Source organism: Oncorhynchus clarkii, unplaced genomic scaffold, assembly GCF_045791955.1.
Source record: "Oncorhynchus clarkii lewisi isolate Uvic-CL-2024 unplaced genomic scaffold, UVic_Ocla_1.0 unplaced_contig_9804_pilon_pilon, whole genome shotgun sequence".
NCBI classification, from domain to species: Eukaryota; Metazoa; Chordata; class Actinopteri; order Salmoniformes; family Salmonidae; genus Oncorhynchus; species Oncorhynchus clarkii.
Window position 1 is genome coordinate 64,075 of NW_027258285.1, and position 15,552 is coordinate 79,626.

Consider the following 15,552-nt stretch of genomic DNA (forward strand, 5'->3'; position numbering starts at 1 on the left):
TTGAACTCATAACCTTCGCAATCTAATTGCTGTATACTGCTTTTTAAGTACAACACGCTAACAGATTGCACCACAGGATCCATCAACAACACGCACTGACCACCATATTTTGCAGAAACTGGGATGTACGATATTCGAACCAACTCAAAATCACCATTGAGGTACCTGGCTTGCTCAGTCGGTAGAGCATGAGACTCTTAATCTCAAGGTCGTGGGTTCGAGCCCCACGTTAGGTGAATATTTTCTCTGCCGAAGCACCAACTCACTTCGCAAACAGCCATCCGCATGGAATTTCGAGCAGGCTTGCCAGCCTGCATAGCTGGTGATACAGAAGGCTATGAATTTGTATTCTATCTCTGCCTGCACTCTGACCTATTATCTCAATGACATACCTATTACCGATGAATTGTACTACTAAATGGATTGAATAAATTATCATTTTCCGGACAAGAAATAGACAGGCAGAGGCTTCAAGAAGAATACTTGCTCCTGGTGGGCCTTGAACTCATAACCTTCGCATCTAATTGCTGTATACTGCTGTATAAGTACAACACGCTAACAGATTGCACCACAGGATCCATCAACAACACGCACTGATCACCATATTTTGCAGAAACTGTGATGTACGATATTCGAACCAACTCAAAATCACCATTGAGGTACCTGGCTAGCTCAGTCGGTAGAGCATGAGACTCTTAATCTCAGGGTCGTGGGTTCGAGCCCCACGTTAGGTGATTATTTTCTCTGCCGAAGCACCAACTCACTTCGCAAACAGCTTGGAATTTCGAGCAGGCTTGCCAGCCTGCATAGCTGGTGATACAGAAGGCTATGAATTTGTATTCTATCTCTGCCTGCACTCTGACCTGTCATCTCAATGACATACCTATTACCGATGAATTGTACTCCTAAATGGATTGAATAAATTATCATTTTCCGGACAAGAAATAGACAGGCAGAGGCTTCAAGAAGAATACTTGCTCCTGGTGGGCCTTGAACTCATAACCTTCGCAATCTAATTGCTGTATACTGCTGTATAAGTACAACACGCTAACAAATTACACCACAGGATCCATCAACAACACGCACTGATCACCATATTTTGCAGAAACTGTGATGTACGATATTCGAACCAACTCAAAATCAACATTGAGGTACCTGGCTAGCTCAGTCGGTAGAGCATGAGACTCTTAATCTCAGGGTCGTGGGTTCGAGCCCCACGTTAGGTGATTATTTTCTCTGCCGAAGCACCAACTCACTTCGCAAACAGCTTGGAATTTCGAGCAGGCTTGCCAGCCTGCATAGCTGGTGATACAGAAGGCTATGAATTTGTATTCTATCTCTGCCTGCACTCTGACCTGTCATCTCAATGACATACCTATTATCGATGAATTGTACTTCTAAATGGATTGAATAAATTATCATTTTCCGGACAAGAAATAGACAGGCAGAGGCTTCAAGAAGAATACTTGCTCCTGGTGGGCCTTGAACTCATAACCTTCGCAATCTAATTGCTGTATACTGCTGTATAAGTACAACACGCTAACAGATTGCACCACAGGATCCATCAACAACACGCACTGATCACCATATTTTGCAGAAACTTTGATGTACGATATTCGAACCAACTCAAAATCACCATTGAGGTACCTGGCTAGCTCAGTCGGTAGAGCATGAGACTCTTAATCTCAAGGTCGTGGGTTCGAGCCCCACGTTAGGTGATTATTTTCTCTGCCGAAGCACCAACTCACTTCGCAAACAGCCATCCGCATGGAATTTCGAGCAGGCTTGCCAGCCTGCATAGCTGGTGATACAGAAGGCTATGAATTTGTATTCTATCTCTGCCTGCACTCTGACCTGTCATCTCAATGACATACCTATTACCGATGAATTGTACTCCTAAATGGATTGAATAAATTATCATTTTCCGGACAAGAAATAGACAGGCAGAGGCTTCAAGAAGAATACTTGCTCCTGGTGGGCCTTGAACTCATAACCTTCGCAATCTAATTGCTGTATACTGCTGTATAAGTACAACACGCTAACAGATTGCACCACAGGATCCATCAACAACACGCACTGACCACCATATTTTGCAGAAACTGGGATGTACGATATTCGAACCAACTCAAAATCACCATTGAGGTACCTGGCTTGCTCAGTCGGTGGAGCATGAGACTCTTAATCTCAGGGTCGTGGGTTCGAGCCCCACGTTAGGTGATTATTTTCTCTGCCGAAGCACCAACTCACTTCGCAAACAGCCATCCGCATGGAATTTCGAGCAGGCTTGCCAGCCTGCATAGCTGGTGATACAGAAGGCTATGAATTTGTATTCTATCTCTGCCTGCACTCTGACCTGTCAGCTCAATGACATACCTATTATCGATGAATTGTACTTCTAAATGGATTGAATAAATTATCATCTTAATCTCATGGTCGTGGGTTCGAGCCCCACGTTAGGTGATTATTTTCTCTGCCGAAGCACCAACTCACTTCGCAAACAGCTTGGAATTTCGAGCAGGCTTGCCAGCCTGCATAGCTGGTGATACAGAAGGCTATGAATTTGTATTCTATCTCTGCCTGCACTCTGACCTGTCATCTCAATGACATACCTATTATCGATGAATTGTACTTCTAAATGGATTGAATAAATTATCATTTTCCGGACAAGAAATAGACAGGCAGAGGCTTCAAGAAGAATACTTGCTCCTGGTGGGCCTTGAACTCATAACCTTCGCAATCTAATTGCTGTATACTGCTTTTTAAGTACAACACGCTAACAGATTGCACCACAGGATCCATCAACAACACGCACTGATCACCATATTTTGCAGAAACTTTGATGTACGATATTCGAACCAACTCAAAATCACCATTGAGGTACCTGGCTAGCTCAGTCGGTAGAGCATGAGACTCTTAATCTCAAGGTCGTGGGTTCGAGCCCCACGTTAGGTGAATATTTTCTCTGCCGAAGCACCAACTCACTTCGCAAACAGCCATCCGCATGGAATTTCGAGCAGGCTTGCCAGCCTGCATAGCTGGTGATACAGAAGGCTATGAATTTGTATTCTATCTCTGCCTGCACTCTGACCTATTATCTCAATGACATACCTATTACCGATGAATTGTACTACTAAATGGATTGAATAAATTATCATTTTCCGGACAAGAAATAGACAGGCAGAGGCTTCAAGAAGAATACTTGCTCCTGGTGGGCCTTGAACTCATAAACTTCGCATCTAATTGCTGTATACTGCTGTATAAGTACAACACGCTAACAGATTGCACCACAGGATCCATCAACAACACGCACTGATCACCATATTTTGCAGAAACTGTGATGTACGATATTCGAACCAACTCAAAATCACCATTGAGGTACCTGGCTAGCTCAGTCGGTAGAGCATGAGACTCTTAATCTCAGGGTCGTGGGTTCGAGCCCCACGTTAGGTGATTATTTTCTCTGCCGAAGCACCAACTCACTTCGCAAACAGCATCCGCTTGGAATTTCGAGCAGGCTTGCCAGCCTGCATAGCTGGTGATACAGAAGGCTATGAATTTGTATTCTATCTCTGCCTGCACTCTGACCTGTCATCTCAATGACATACCTATTACCGATGAATTGTACTTCTAAATGGATTGAATAAATTATCATTTTCCGGACAAGAAATAGACAGGCAGAGGCTTCAAGAAGAATACTTGCTCCTGGTGGGCCTTGAACTCATAACCTTCGCAATCTAATTGCTGTATACTGCTGTATAAGTACAACACGCTAACAAATTACACCACAGGATCCATCAACAACACGCACTGATCACCATATTTTGCAGAAACTGTGATGTACGATATTCGAACCAACTCAAAATCGACCTTGAGGTACCTGGCTAGCTCAGTCGGTAGAGCATGAGACTCTTAATCTCAGGGTCGTGGGTTCGAGCCCCACGTTAGGTGATTATTTTCTCTGCCGAAGCACCAACTCACTTCGCAAACAGCTTGGAATTTCGAGCAGGCTTGCCAGCCTGCATAGCTGGTGATACAGAAGGCTATGAATTTGTATTCTATCTCTGCCTGCACTCTGACCTGTCATCTCAATGACATACCTATTATCGATGAATTGTACTTCTAAATGGATTGAATAAATTATCATTTTCCGGACAAGAAATAGACAGGCAGAGGCTTCAAGAAGAATACTTGCTCCTGGTGGGCCTTGAACTCATAACCTTCGCAATCTAATTGCTGTATACTGCTGTATAAGTACAACACGCTAACAGATTGCACCACAGGATCCATCAACAACACGCACTGATCACCATATTTTGCAGAAACTTTGATGTACGATATTCGAACCAACTCAAAATCACCATTGAGGTACCTGGCTAGCTCAGTCGGTAGAGCATGAGACTCTTAATCTCAAGGTCGTGGGTTCGAGCCCCACGTTAGGTGAATATTTTCTCTGCCGAAGCACCAACTCACTTCGCAAACAGCCATCCGCATGGAATTTCGAGCAGGCTTGCCAGCCTGCATAGCTGGTGATACAGAAGGCTATGAATTTGTATTCTATCTCTGCCTGCACTCTGACCTATTATCTCAATGACATACCTATTACCGATGAATTGTACTACTAAATGGATTGAATAAATTATCATTTTCCGGACAAGAAATAGACAGGCAGAGGCTTCAAGAAGAATACTTGCTCCTGGTGGGCCTTGAACTCATAACCTTCGCATCTAATTGCTGTATACTGCTGTATAGGTACAACACGCTAACAGATTGCACCACAGGATCCATCAACAACACGCACTGATCACCATATTTTGCAGAAACTGTGATGTACGATATTCGAACCAACTCAAAATCACCATTGAGGTACCTGGCTAGCTCAGTCGGTAGAGCATGAGACTCTTAATCTCAGGGTCGTGGGTTCGAGCCCCACGTTAGGTGATTATTTTCTCTGCCGAAGCACCAACTCACTTCGCAAACAGCTTGGAATTTCGAGCAGGCTTGCCAGCCTGCATAGCTGGTGATACAGAAGGCTATGAATTTGTATTCTATCTCTGCCTGCACTCTGACCTGTCATCTCAATGACATACCTATTATCGATGAATTGTACTTCTAAATGGATTGAATAAATTATCATTTTCCGGACAAGAAATAGACAGGCAGAGGCTTCAAGAAGAATACTTGCTCCTGGTGGGCCTTGAACTCATAACCTTCGCAATCTAATTGCTGTATACTGCTGTATAAGTACAACACGCTAACAGATTGCACCACAGGATCCATCAACAACACGCACTGATCACCATATTTTGCAGAAACTTTGATGTACGATATTCGAACCAACTCAAAATCACCATTGAGGTACCTGGCTAGCTCAGTCGGTAGAGCATGAGACTCTTAATCTCAAGGTCGTGGGTTCGAGCCCCACGTTAGGTGAATATTTTCTCTGCCGAAGCACCAACTCACTTCGCAAACAGCCATCCGCATGGAATTTCGAGCAGGCTTGCCAGCCTGCATAGCTGGTGATACAGAAGGCTATGAATTTGTATTCTATCTCTGCCTGCACTCTGACCTATTATCTCAATGACATACCTATTACCGATGAATTGTACTACTAAATGGATTGAATAAATTATCATTTTCCGGACAAGAAATAGACAGGCAGAGGCTTCAAGAAGAATACTTGCTCCTGGTGGGCCTTGAACTCATAACCTTCGCATCTAATTGCTGTATACTGCTGTATAAGTACAACACGCTAACAGATTGCACCACAGGATCCATCAACAACACGCACTGATCACCATATTTTGCAGAAACTGTGATGTACGATATTCGAACCAACTCAAAATCACCATTGAGGTACCTGGCTAGCTCAGTCGGTAGAGCATGAGACTCTTAATCTCAGGGTCGTGGGTTCGAGCCCCACGTTAGGTGATTATTTTCTCTGCCGAAGCACCAACTCACTTCGCAAACAGCTTGGAATTTCGAGCAGGCTTGCCAGCCTGCATAGCTGGTGATACAGAAGGCTATGAATTTGTATTCTATCTCTGCCTGCACTCTGACCTGTCATCTCAATGACATACCTATTACCGATGAATTGTACTCCTAAATGGATTGAATAAATTATCATTTTCCGGACAAGAAATAGACAGGCAGAGGCTTCAAGAAGAATACTTGCTCCTGGTGGGCCTTGAACTCATAACCTTCGCAATCTAATTGCTGTATACTGCTGTATAAGTACAACACGCTAACAGATTGCACCACAGGATCCATCAACAACACGCACTGACCACCATATTTTGCAGAAACTGGGATGTACGATATTCGAACCAACTCAAAATCACCATTGAGGTACCTGGCTAGCTCAGTCGGTAGAGCATGAGACTCTTAATCTCAGGGTCGTGGGTTCGAGCCCCACGTTAGGTGATTATTTTCTCTGCCGAAGCACCAACTCACTTCGCAAACAGCTTGGAATTTCGAGCAGGCTTGCCAGCCTGCATAGCTGGTGATACAGAAGGCTATGAATTTGTATTCTATCTCTGCCTGCACTCTGACCTGTCATCTCAATGACATACCTATTACCGATGAATTGTACTCCTAAATGGATTGAATAAATTATCATTTTCCGGACAAGAAATAGACAGGCAGAGGCTTCAAGAAGAATACTTGCTCCTGGTGGGCCTTGAACTCATAACCTTCGCAATCTAATTGCTGTATACTGCTGTATAAGTACAACACGCTAACAGATTGCACCACAGGATCCATCAACAACACGCACTGATCACCATATTTTGCAGAAACTGGGATGTACGATATTCGAACCAACTCAAAATCACTATTGAGGTACCTGGCTAGCTCAGTCGGTAGAGCATGAGACTCTTAATCTCAGGGTCGTGGGTTCGAGCCCCACGTTGGGTGATTATTTTCTCTGCCGAAGCACCAACTCACTTCGCAAACAACCATCCGCTTGGAATTTCGAGCAAGCTTGCCACACTGCATAGCTGGTGATACAGAAGGCTATGAATTTGTATTCTATCTCTGCCTGCACTCTGACCTGTCATCTCAATGACATACCTATTACCAATGAATTGTACTCCTAAATGGATTGAATAAATTATCATTTTCCGGACAAGAAATAGACAGGCAGAGGCTTCAAGAAGAATACTTGCTCCTGGTGGGCCTTGAACTCATAACCTTCGCATCTAATTGCTGTATACTGCTGTATAGGTACAACACGCTAACAAAATACACCACAGGATCCATCAACAACACGCACTGATCACCATATTTTGCAGAAACTGTGATGTACGATATTCGAACCAACTCAAAATCAACATTGAGGTACCTGGCTAGCTCAGTCGGTAGAGCATGAGACTCTTAATCTCAGGGTCGTGGGTTCGAGCCCCACGTTAGGTGATTATTTTCTCTGCCGAAGCACCAACTCACTTCGCAAACAGCTTGGAATTTTGAGCAGGCTTGCCAGCCTGCATAGCTGGTGATACAGAAGGCTATGAATTTGTATTCTATCTCTGCCTGCACTCTGACCTGTCATCTCAATGACATACCTATTATCGATGAATTGTACTTCTAAATGGATTGAATAAATTATCATTTTCCGGACAAGAAATAGACAGGCAGAGGCTTCAAGAAGAATACTTGCTCCTGGTGGGCCTTGAACTCATAACCTTCGCAATCTAATTGCTGTATACTGCTGTATAAGTACAACACGCTAACAGATTGCACCACAGGATCCATCAACAACACGCACTGATCACCATATTTTGCAGAAACTTTGATGTACGATATTCGAACCAACTCAAAATCACCATTGAGGTACCTGGCTAGCTCAGTCGGTAGAGCATGAGACTCTTAATCTCAAGGTCGTGGGTTCGAGCCCCACGTTAGGTGAATATTTTCTCTGCCGAAGCACCAACTCACTTCGCAAACAGCCATCCGCATGGAATTTCGAGCAGGCTTGCCAGCCTGCATAGCTGGTGATACAGAAGGCTATGAATTTGTATTCTATCTCTGCCTGCACTCTGACCTATTATCTCAATGACATACCTATTACCGATGAATTGTACTACTAAATGGATTGAATAAATTATCATTTTCCGGACAAGAAATAGACAGGCAGAGGCTTCAAGAAGAATACTTGCTCCTGGTGGGCCTTGAACTCATAACCTTCGCATCTAATTGCTGTATACTGCTGTATAGGTACAACACGCTAACAGATTGCACCACAGGATCCATCAACAACACGCACTGATCACCATATTTTGCAGAAACTGTGATGTACGATATTCGAACCAACTCAAAATCACCATTGAGGTACCTGGCTAGCTCAGTCGGTAGAGCATGAGACTCTTAATCTCAGGGTCGTGGGTTCGAGCCCCACGTTAGGTGATTATTTTCTCTGCCGAAGCACCAACTCACTTCGCAAACAGCTTGGAATTTCGAGCAGGCTTGCCAGCCTGCATAGCTGGTGATACAGAAGGCTATGAATTTGTATTCTATCTCTGCCTGCACTCTGACCTGTCATCTCAATGACATACCTATTACCGATGAATTGTACTCCTAAATGGATTGAATAAATTATCATTTTCCGGACAAGAAATAGACAGGCAGAGGCTTCAAGAAGAATACTTGCTCCTGGTGGGCCTTGAACTCATAACCTTCGCAATCTAATTGCTGTATACTGCTGTATAAGTACAACACGCTAACAGATTGCACCACAGGATCCATCAACAACACGCACTGACCACCATATTTTGCAGAAACTGGGATGTACGATATTCGAACCAACTCAAAATCACCATTGAGGTACCTGGCTAGCTCAGTCGGTAGAGCATGAGACTCTTAATCTCAGGGTCGTGGGTTCGAGCCCCACGTTAGGTGATTATTTTCTCTGCCGAAGCACCAACTCACTTCGCAAACAGCTTGGAATTTCGAGCAGGCTTGCCAGCCTGCATAGCTGGTGATACAGAAGGCTATGAATTTGTATTCTATCTCTGCCTGCACTCTGACCTGTCATCTCAATGACATACCTATTACCGATGAATTGTACTCCTAAATGGATTGAATAAATTATCATTTTCCGGACAAGAAATAGACAGGCAGAGGCTTCAAGAAGAATACTTGCTCCTGGTGGGCCTTGAACTCATAACCTTCGCAATCTAATTGCTGTATACTGCTGTATAAGTACAACACGCTAACAGATTGCACCACAGGATCCATCAACAACACGCACTGATCACCATATTTTGCAGAAACTGGGATGTACGATATTCGAACCAACTCAAAATCACCATTGAGGTACCTGGCTAGCTCAGTCGGTAGAGCATGAGACTCTTAATCTCAGGGTCGTGGGTTCGAGCGCCACGTTAGGTGATTATTTTCTCTGCCGAAGCACCAACTCACTTCGCAAACAACCATCCGCTTGGAATTTCGAGCAAGCTTGCCACACTGCATAGCTGGTGATACAGAAGGCTATGAATTTGTATTCTATCTCTGCCTGCACTCTGACCTGTCATCTCAATGACATACCTATTACCAATGAATTGTACTCCTAAATGGATTGAATAAATTATCATTATCCGGACAAGAAATAGACAGGCAGAGGCTTCAAGAAGAATACTTGCTCCTGGTGGGCCTTGAACTCCTAACCTTGTCATCTAATTGCTGTATACTGCTGTATAAATACAACACGCTAACAGATTGCACCACAGGATCCATCAACAACACGCACTGATCACCATATTTTGCAGAAACTGGGATGTACGATATTCGAACCAACTCAAAATCACCATTGAGGTACCTGGCTAGCTCAGTCGGTAGAGCATGAGACTCTTAATCTCAGGGTTGTGGGTTCGAGCCCCACGTTAGGTGATTATTTTCTCTGCCGAAGCACCAACTCACTTCGCAAACAACCATCCGCTTGGAATTTCGAGCAAGCTTGCCACACTGCATAGCTGGTGATACAGAAGGCTATGAATTTGTATTCTATCTCTGCCTGCACTCTGACCTGTCATCTCAATGACATCCCTATTACCTACACAGTAACACTGTTCGGTATTATACTACACAGTAACATGGTTCAGTATTATACTACACAGTAACATGGTTCAGTATTATACTACACAGTAACATGGTTACTCCAAGATCGCATAGCAGTTCAGATGTCTTTTGTCCTCGTCTTGTCGTGTCCTGTATATATATATATTTACAACTTTTTTCACATACATTTTATTTTTATTTTCCATCAACTCATCTTCAAAACACTCTCCTGCAACCAGCCTCACCAATTTATATTTATAAAAAAGTATTATTTACCTCAGATCTGTAATCCTCCAAGAAGCTAGCCAGAAACTCCAAGAAGCTAGCCAGAAACTAGCCAGAAGCTAGCCAGGAGCTAGCCCAGAAGCTAATCCAGAAGCTAATCAGAAGCTAGTTAGCTTCTTTACTGGCAAATCGTTAGTATTCAGCTAACCACGGTTTGTGGTCATCAGCTATCCTTTAGCTCGAAAATCTATCGAAAATCTATCGCCAGTTTTGTACGGCACAGCGCGGCTCGGAACGGAACATACCGGACCAATTTTTCTCTCCATGTCCCTGGATTTCAACTGCTCTCTGGACATTCATACCCGGATCTCACAGCTAGCTAGCTGCTATCCGTGTGACAGTCGGCTTTCGTCGATTCCGGAGCAAACATCGATTGTTCCGGTGCTAGCCAGCTCCGTCAATCACTCCTGAGTTCCATCATTCACTCCTGGGCTGCAGTCACCTATCTGGACCCGTTTCACTGCCTACGCGGAGCCCCACCGGGCCTTCACAACTGGACTGCCGACGTTATCTACCTGAATGAGATCCGGCTGGCTCCTCTGTCGCGACGTTACCTGAACGCCCATCTGCGGCCCGCTAACCGTTAGCTGTCTTACCGGCTGCTATCTGAATAGACAATCGGACAATTTATTTATTTTTATTATTATTATGTTTTCTTCTCGGGCCTCTATAACTATATCTATTGTTCTTATTTTTGTTGTTGTTGTGTGATTTGGATTAATCCCCTCTACCATACGGAACCCCACTAATCTACTGACCGAACGCAAGAGGTGGCTAACAACAGACTCCATCCTATGCTAGCTTGCTACCGGTTGGCCTGGCTAGCTGTCTAAATCGCCGTGACCCTCAACCAACCTCTCCACTCACTGGACCCTTTTGATCACTCGACTAAGCATGCCTCTCCTTAATGTCAATATGTCTTGTCCATTGCTGTTCTGGTTAGTGTTTATTGGCTTATTTCATTGTAGAGCCTCTAGTCCTGCTCACTATACCTTATCCAACCTATTAGTTCCACCACCCACACATGCAATGACATCTCCTGGTTTCAATGATGTTTCTAGAGACAATATCTCTCTCTTCATCACTCAATACCTAGGTTTACCTCCACTGTATTCACATCCTACCTTACCTTTGTCTGTACATTATACCTTGATGCTATTTTATCGCCCCCAGAAACCTCCTTTTACTCTCTGTTCCAGACGTTCTAGACGACCAATTCTTATTGCTTTTAGCCGCACCCTTATTCTACTCCTCCTATGTTCCTCTGGCGATGTAGAGGTGAATCCAGGCCCTGCAGTGCCTAGCTCCACTCCTATTCCCCAGGCGCTCTCTTTTGACGACTTCTGTAACCGTAATAGCCTTGGTTTCATGCATGTTAACATTAGAAGCCTCCTCCCTAAGTTTGTTCTATTCACTGCTTTAGCACACTCTGCCAACCCGGATGTTCTAGCTGCGTCTGAATCCTGGCTTAGGAAGACCACCAAAAATTCAGACATTTTAATTCCAAACTACAACATTTTCAGACAAGGCGGTGTTGCAATCTACTGCAAAGATAGCCTGCAGAGTTCTGTCCTACTATCCAGGTCTGTACCCAAACAATTTGAACTTCTACTTTTAAAAATCCACCTCTCTAAAAACAAGTCTCTCACCGTTGCCGCCTGCTATAGACCACCCTCTGCCCCCAGCTGTGCTCTGGACACCATATGTGAACTGATTGCCCCCCATCTATCTTCAGAGCTCGTGCTGCTAGGCGACATAAACTGGAACATGCTTAACACCCCAGCCATCCTACAATCTAAACTTGATGCCCTCAATCTCACACAAATTATCAATGAACCTACCAGGTACCTCCCCAAAGCCTTAAACACGGGCACCCTCATAGATATCATCCTAAACAACTTCCCCTCTAAATACACCTCTGCTGTCTTCAACCAAGATCTCAGCGATCACTGCCTCATTGCCTGCATCCGTAATGGGTCAGCGGTCAAACGACCTCCTCTCATCACTGTAAAACGCTCCCTGAAACACTTCAGCGAGCAGGCCTTTCTAATCGACCTGGCCGGGGTATCCTGGAAGGATATTGACCTCATCCCGTCAGTAGAGGATGCCTGGATATTTTTTTAAAATGCCTTCCTAACCATCTTAAATAAACATGCCCCATTCAAGAAATTTAGAACCAGGAACAGATATAGCCCTTGGTTCTCCCCAGACCTGACTGCCCTTAACCAACACAAAAACATCCTATGGCGTTCTGCATTAGCATCGAACAGCCCCCGTGATATGCAGCTGTTCAGGGAAGCTAGAAACCATTATACACAGGCAGTTAGAAAAGCCAAGGCTAGCTTTTTCAAGCAGAAATGTGCTTCTTGCAACACTAACTCAAAAAAGTTCTGGGACACTGTAAAGTCCATGGAGAATAAGAACACCTCATCCCAGCTGCCCACTGCACTGAAGATAGGAAACACTGTCACCACTGATAAATCCACCATAATTGAAAATTTCAATAAGCATTTTTCTACTGCTGGCCAATGCTTTCCACCTGGCTACTCCTACCCCTGTCAACAGCACTGCACCCCCAACAGCAACTCGCCCAAGCCTTCCCCATTTCTCCTTCTCCCAAATCCATTCAGCTGATGTTCTGAAAGAGCTGCAAAATCTGGACCCCTACAAATCAGCCGGGCTAGACAATCTGGACCCTTTCTTTCTAAAATTATCTGCCGAAATTGTTGCCACCCCTATTACTAGCCTGTTCAACCTCTCTTTCGTGTCGTCTGAGATTCCCATAGATTGGAAAGCAGCTGCGGTCATCCCCCTCTTCAAAGGGGGGGACACTCTTGACCCAAACTGCTACAGATCTATATCTATCCTACCATGCCTTTCTAAGGTCTTCGAAAGCCAAGTCAACAAACAGATTACCGACCATTTTGAATCTCACCATACCTTCTCTGCTATGCAATCTGGTTTCAGAGCTGGTCATGGGTGCACCTCAGCCACGCTCAAGGTCCTAAACGATATCTTAACCGCCATCGATAAGAAACATTACTGTGCAGCCGTATTCATTGATCTGGCCAAGGCTTTCGACTCTGTCAATCACCACATCCTCATCGGCAGACTCAACAGCCTTGGTTTCTCAAATGATTCCCTCGCCTGGTTCACCAACTACTTCTCTGATAGAGTTCAGTGTGTCAAATCGGAGGGTCTGTTGTCCGGACCTCTGGCAGTCTCTATGGGGGTGCCACAGGGTTCAATTCTTGGACCGACTCTCTTCTCTGTATACATCAATGAGGTCGCTCTTGCTGCTGGTGAGTCTCTGATCCACCTCTACGCAGACGACACCATTCTGTATACTTCCGGCCCTTCTTTGGACACTGTGTTAACAACCCTCCAGGCAAGCTTCAATGCCATACAACTCTCCTTCCGTGGCCTCCAATTGCTCTTAAATACAAGTAAAACTAAATGCATGCTCTTCAACCGATCGCTACCTGCACCTACCCGCCTGTCCAACATCACTACTCTGGACGGCTCTGACTTAGAATACGTGGACAACTACAAATACTTAGGTGTCTGGTTAGACTGTAAACTCTCCTTCCAGACCCATATCAAACATCTCCAATCCAAAGTTAAATCTAGAATTGGCTTCCTATTTCGCAACAAAGCATCCTTCACTCATGCTGCCAAACATACCCTTGTAAAACTGACCATCCTACCAATCCTCGACTTTGGCGATGTAATTTACAAAATAGTCTCCAATACCCTACTCAACAAATTGGATGCAGTCTATCACAGTGCAATCCGTTTTGTCACCAAAGCCCCATATACTACCCACCATTGCGACCTGTAAGCTCTCGTTGGCTGGCCCTCGCTTCATACTCGTCGCCAAACCCACTGGCTCCATGTCATCTACAAGACCCTGCTAGGTAAAGTCCCCCCTTATCTCAGCTCGCTGGTCACCATAGCATCTCCCACCTGTAGCACACGCTCCAGCAGGTATATCTCTCTAGTCACCCCCAAAACCAATTCTTTCTTTGGCCGCCTCTCTTTCCAGTTCTCTGCTGCCAATGACTGGAACGAACTACAAAATCTCTGAAACTGGAAACACTTATCTCCCTCACTAGCTTTAAGCACCAACTGTCAGAGCAGCTCACAGATTACTGCACCTGTACATAGCCCACCTATAATTTAGCCCAAACAACTACCTCTTTCCCAACTGTATTTTATTTATTTATTTATTTTGCTCCTTTGCACCCCATTATTTTTATTTCTACTTTGCACATTCTTCCATTGCAAAACTACCATTCCAGTGTTTTACTTGCTATATTGTATTTACCTTGCCACCAAGGCCTTTTTTGCCTTTACCTCCCTTCTCACCTCATTTGCTCACATTGTATATAGACTTGTTTATACTCTATTATTGACTGTATGTTTGTTTTACTCCATGTGTAACTCTGTGTTGTTGTATCTGTCGAACTGCTTTGCTTTATCTTGGCCAGGTCGCAATTGTAAATGAGAACTTGTTCTCAACTTGCCTACCTGGTTAAATAAAGGTGTTCTCAACTAGCTTACCTGGTTAAATAATGGTAAAATAAATAAATAAAAATGGTTCAGTATTATACTACACAGTAACATGGTTCAGTATTATACTACACAGTAACATGGTTCAGTATTATACTACACAGTAACATGGTTCAGTACTATACTACATAGTAACACGGTTCAGTATTATACTACACAGTAACATGGTTCAGTATTATACTACACAGTAACATGGTTCAGTACTATACTACACAGTAACATGGTTCAGTATTATACTACACAGTAACATGGTTCAGTACTATACTACACAGTAACAGGGTTCAGTATTATATTACACCGTAACAGGGTTCAGTAATGTAACATGGTTCAGTATTATACTACACAGTAACATGGTTCAGTATTATACTACACAGTTACATGGTTCAGTATTATACTACACAGTAACATGGTTCAGTATTATACTACACAGTAACACGGTTCAGTACTATACTACACAGTAACATGGTTCAGTATTATACTACACAGTAACATGGTTCAGTACTATACTACACAGTAACACGGTTCAGTACTATACTACACAGTAACATGGTTCAGTACTATACTACACAGTAACATGGTTCAGTATTATACTACACAGTAACATGGTTCAGTATTATACTACACAGTAACATGGTTCAGTATTAT

At 43.8% G+C, this 15,552-nt stretch overlaps 15 non-coding genes across 15 annotated transcripts; all 15 read left to right on the forward strand.

Moving 5' to 3' along the window:
* Positions 1–661: 661 nt before the first annotated feature.
* trnak-cuu (transfer RNA lysine (anticodon CUU)) lies at positions 662–734 on the forward strand. Its single transcript has one exon. It is a non-coding gene; the product is annotated as a tRNA-Lys (tRNA).
* A 419-nt stretch (positions 735–1,153) lies between these two features.
* trnak-cuu (transfer RNA lysine (anticodon CUU)) lies at positions 1,154–1,226 on the forward strand. Its single transcript has one exon. It is a non-coding gene; the product is annotated as a tRNA-Lys (tRNA).
* Positions 1,227–1,645: 419 nt separating this feature from the next.
* trnak-cuu (transfer RNA lysine (anticodon CUU)) lies at positions 1,646–1,718 on the forward strand. The gene has a single exon. It is a non-coding gene; the product is annotated as a tRNA-Lys (tRNA).
* Positions 1,719–2,879: 1,161 nt separating this feature from the next.
* On the forward strand, positions 2,880–2,952 carry trnak-cuu (transfer RNA lysine (anticodon CUU)). The gene has a single exon. It is a non-coding gene; the product is annotated as a tRNA-Lys (tRNA).
* Positions 2,953–3,377: 425 nt separating this feature from the next.
* trnak-cuu (transfer RNA lysine (anticodon CUU)) lies at positions 3,378–3,450 on the forward strand. Its single transcript has one exon. It is a non-coding gene; the product is annotated as a tRNA-Lys (tRNA).
* A 425-nt stretch (positions 3,451–3,875) lies between these two features.
* On the forward strand, positions 3,876–3,948 carry trnak-cuu (transfer RNA lysine (anticodon CUU)). Its single transcript has one exon. It is a non-coding gene; the product is annotated as a tRNA-Lys (tRNA).
* Positions 3,949–4,367: 419 nt separating this feature from the next.
* On the forward strand, positions 4,368–4,440 carry trnak-cuu (transfer RNA lysine (anticodon CUU)). The gene has a single exon. It is a non-coding gene; the product is annotated as a tRNA-Lys (tRNA).
* Positions 4,441–4,865: 425 nt separating this feature from the next.
* On the forward strand, positions 4,866–4,938 carry trnak-cuu (transfer RNA lysine (anticodon CUU)). The gene has a single exon. It is a non-coding gene; the product is annotated as a tRNA-Lys (tRNA).
* A 419-nt stretch (positions 4,939–5,357) lies between these two features.
* Positions 5,358–5,430, forward strand: trnak-cuu (transfer RNA lysine (anticodon CUU)). The gene has a single exon. It is a non-coding gene; the product is annotated as a tRNA-Lys (tRNA).
* A 425-nt stretch (positions 5,431–5,855) lies between these two features.
* trnak-cuu (transfer RNA lysine (anticodon CUU)) lies at positions 5,856–5,928 on the forward strand. The gene has a single exon. It is a non-coding gene; the product is annotated as a tRNA-Lys (tRNA).
* A 419-nt stretch (positions 5,929–6,347) lies between these two features.
* trnak-cuu (transfer RNA lysine (anticodon CUU)) lies at positions 6,348–6,420 on the forward strand. Its single transcript has one exon. It is a non-coding gene; the product is annotated as a tRNA-Lys (tRNA).
* Positions 6,421–7,337: 917 nt separating this feature from the next.
* trnak-cuu (transfer RNA lysine (anticodon CUU)) lies at positions 7,338–7,410 on the forward strand. The gene has a single exon. It is a non-coding gene; the product is annotated as a tRNA-Lys (tRNA).
* A 419-nt stretch (positions 7,411–7,829) lies between these two features.
* trnak-cuu (transfer RNA lysine (anticodon CUU)) lies at positions 7,830–7,902 on the forward strand. The gene has a single exon. It is a non-coding gene; the product is annotated as a tRNA-Lys (tRNA).
* A 425-nt stretch (positions 7,903–8,327) lies between these two features.
* Positions 8,328–8,400, forward strand: trnak-cuu (transfer RNA lysine (anticodon CUU)). The gene has a single exon. It is a non-coding gene; the product is annotated as a tRNA-Lys (tRNA).
* Positions 8,401–8,819: 419 nt separating this feature from the next.
* Positions 8,820–8,892, forward strand: trnak-cuu (transfer RNA lysine (anticodon CUU)). Its single transcript has one exon. It is a non-coding gene; the product is annotated as a tRNA-Lys (tRNA).
* The last annotated feature ends 6,660 nt before the right edge of the window (positions 8,893–15,552 follow it).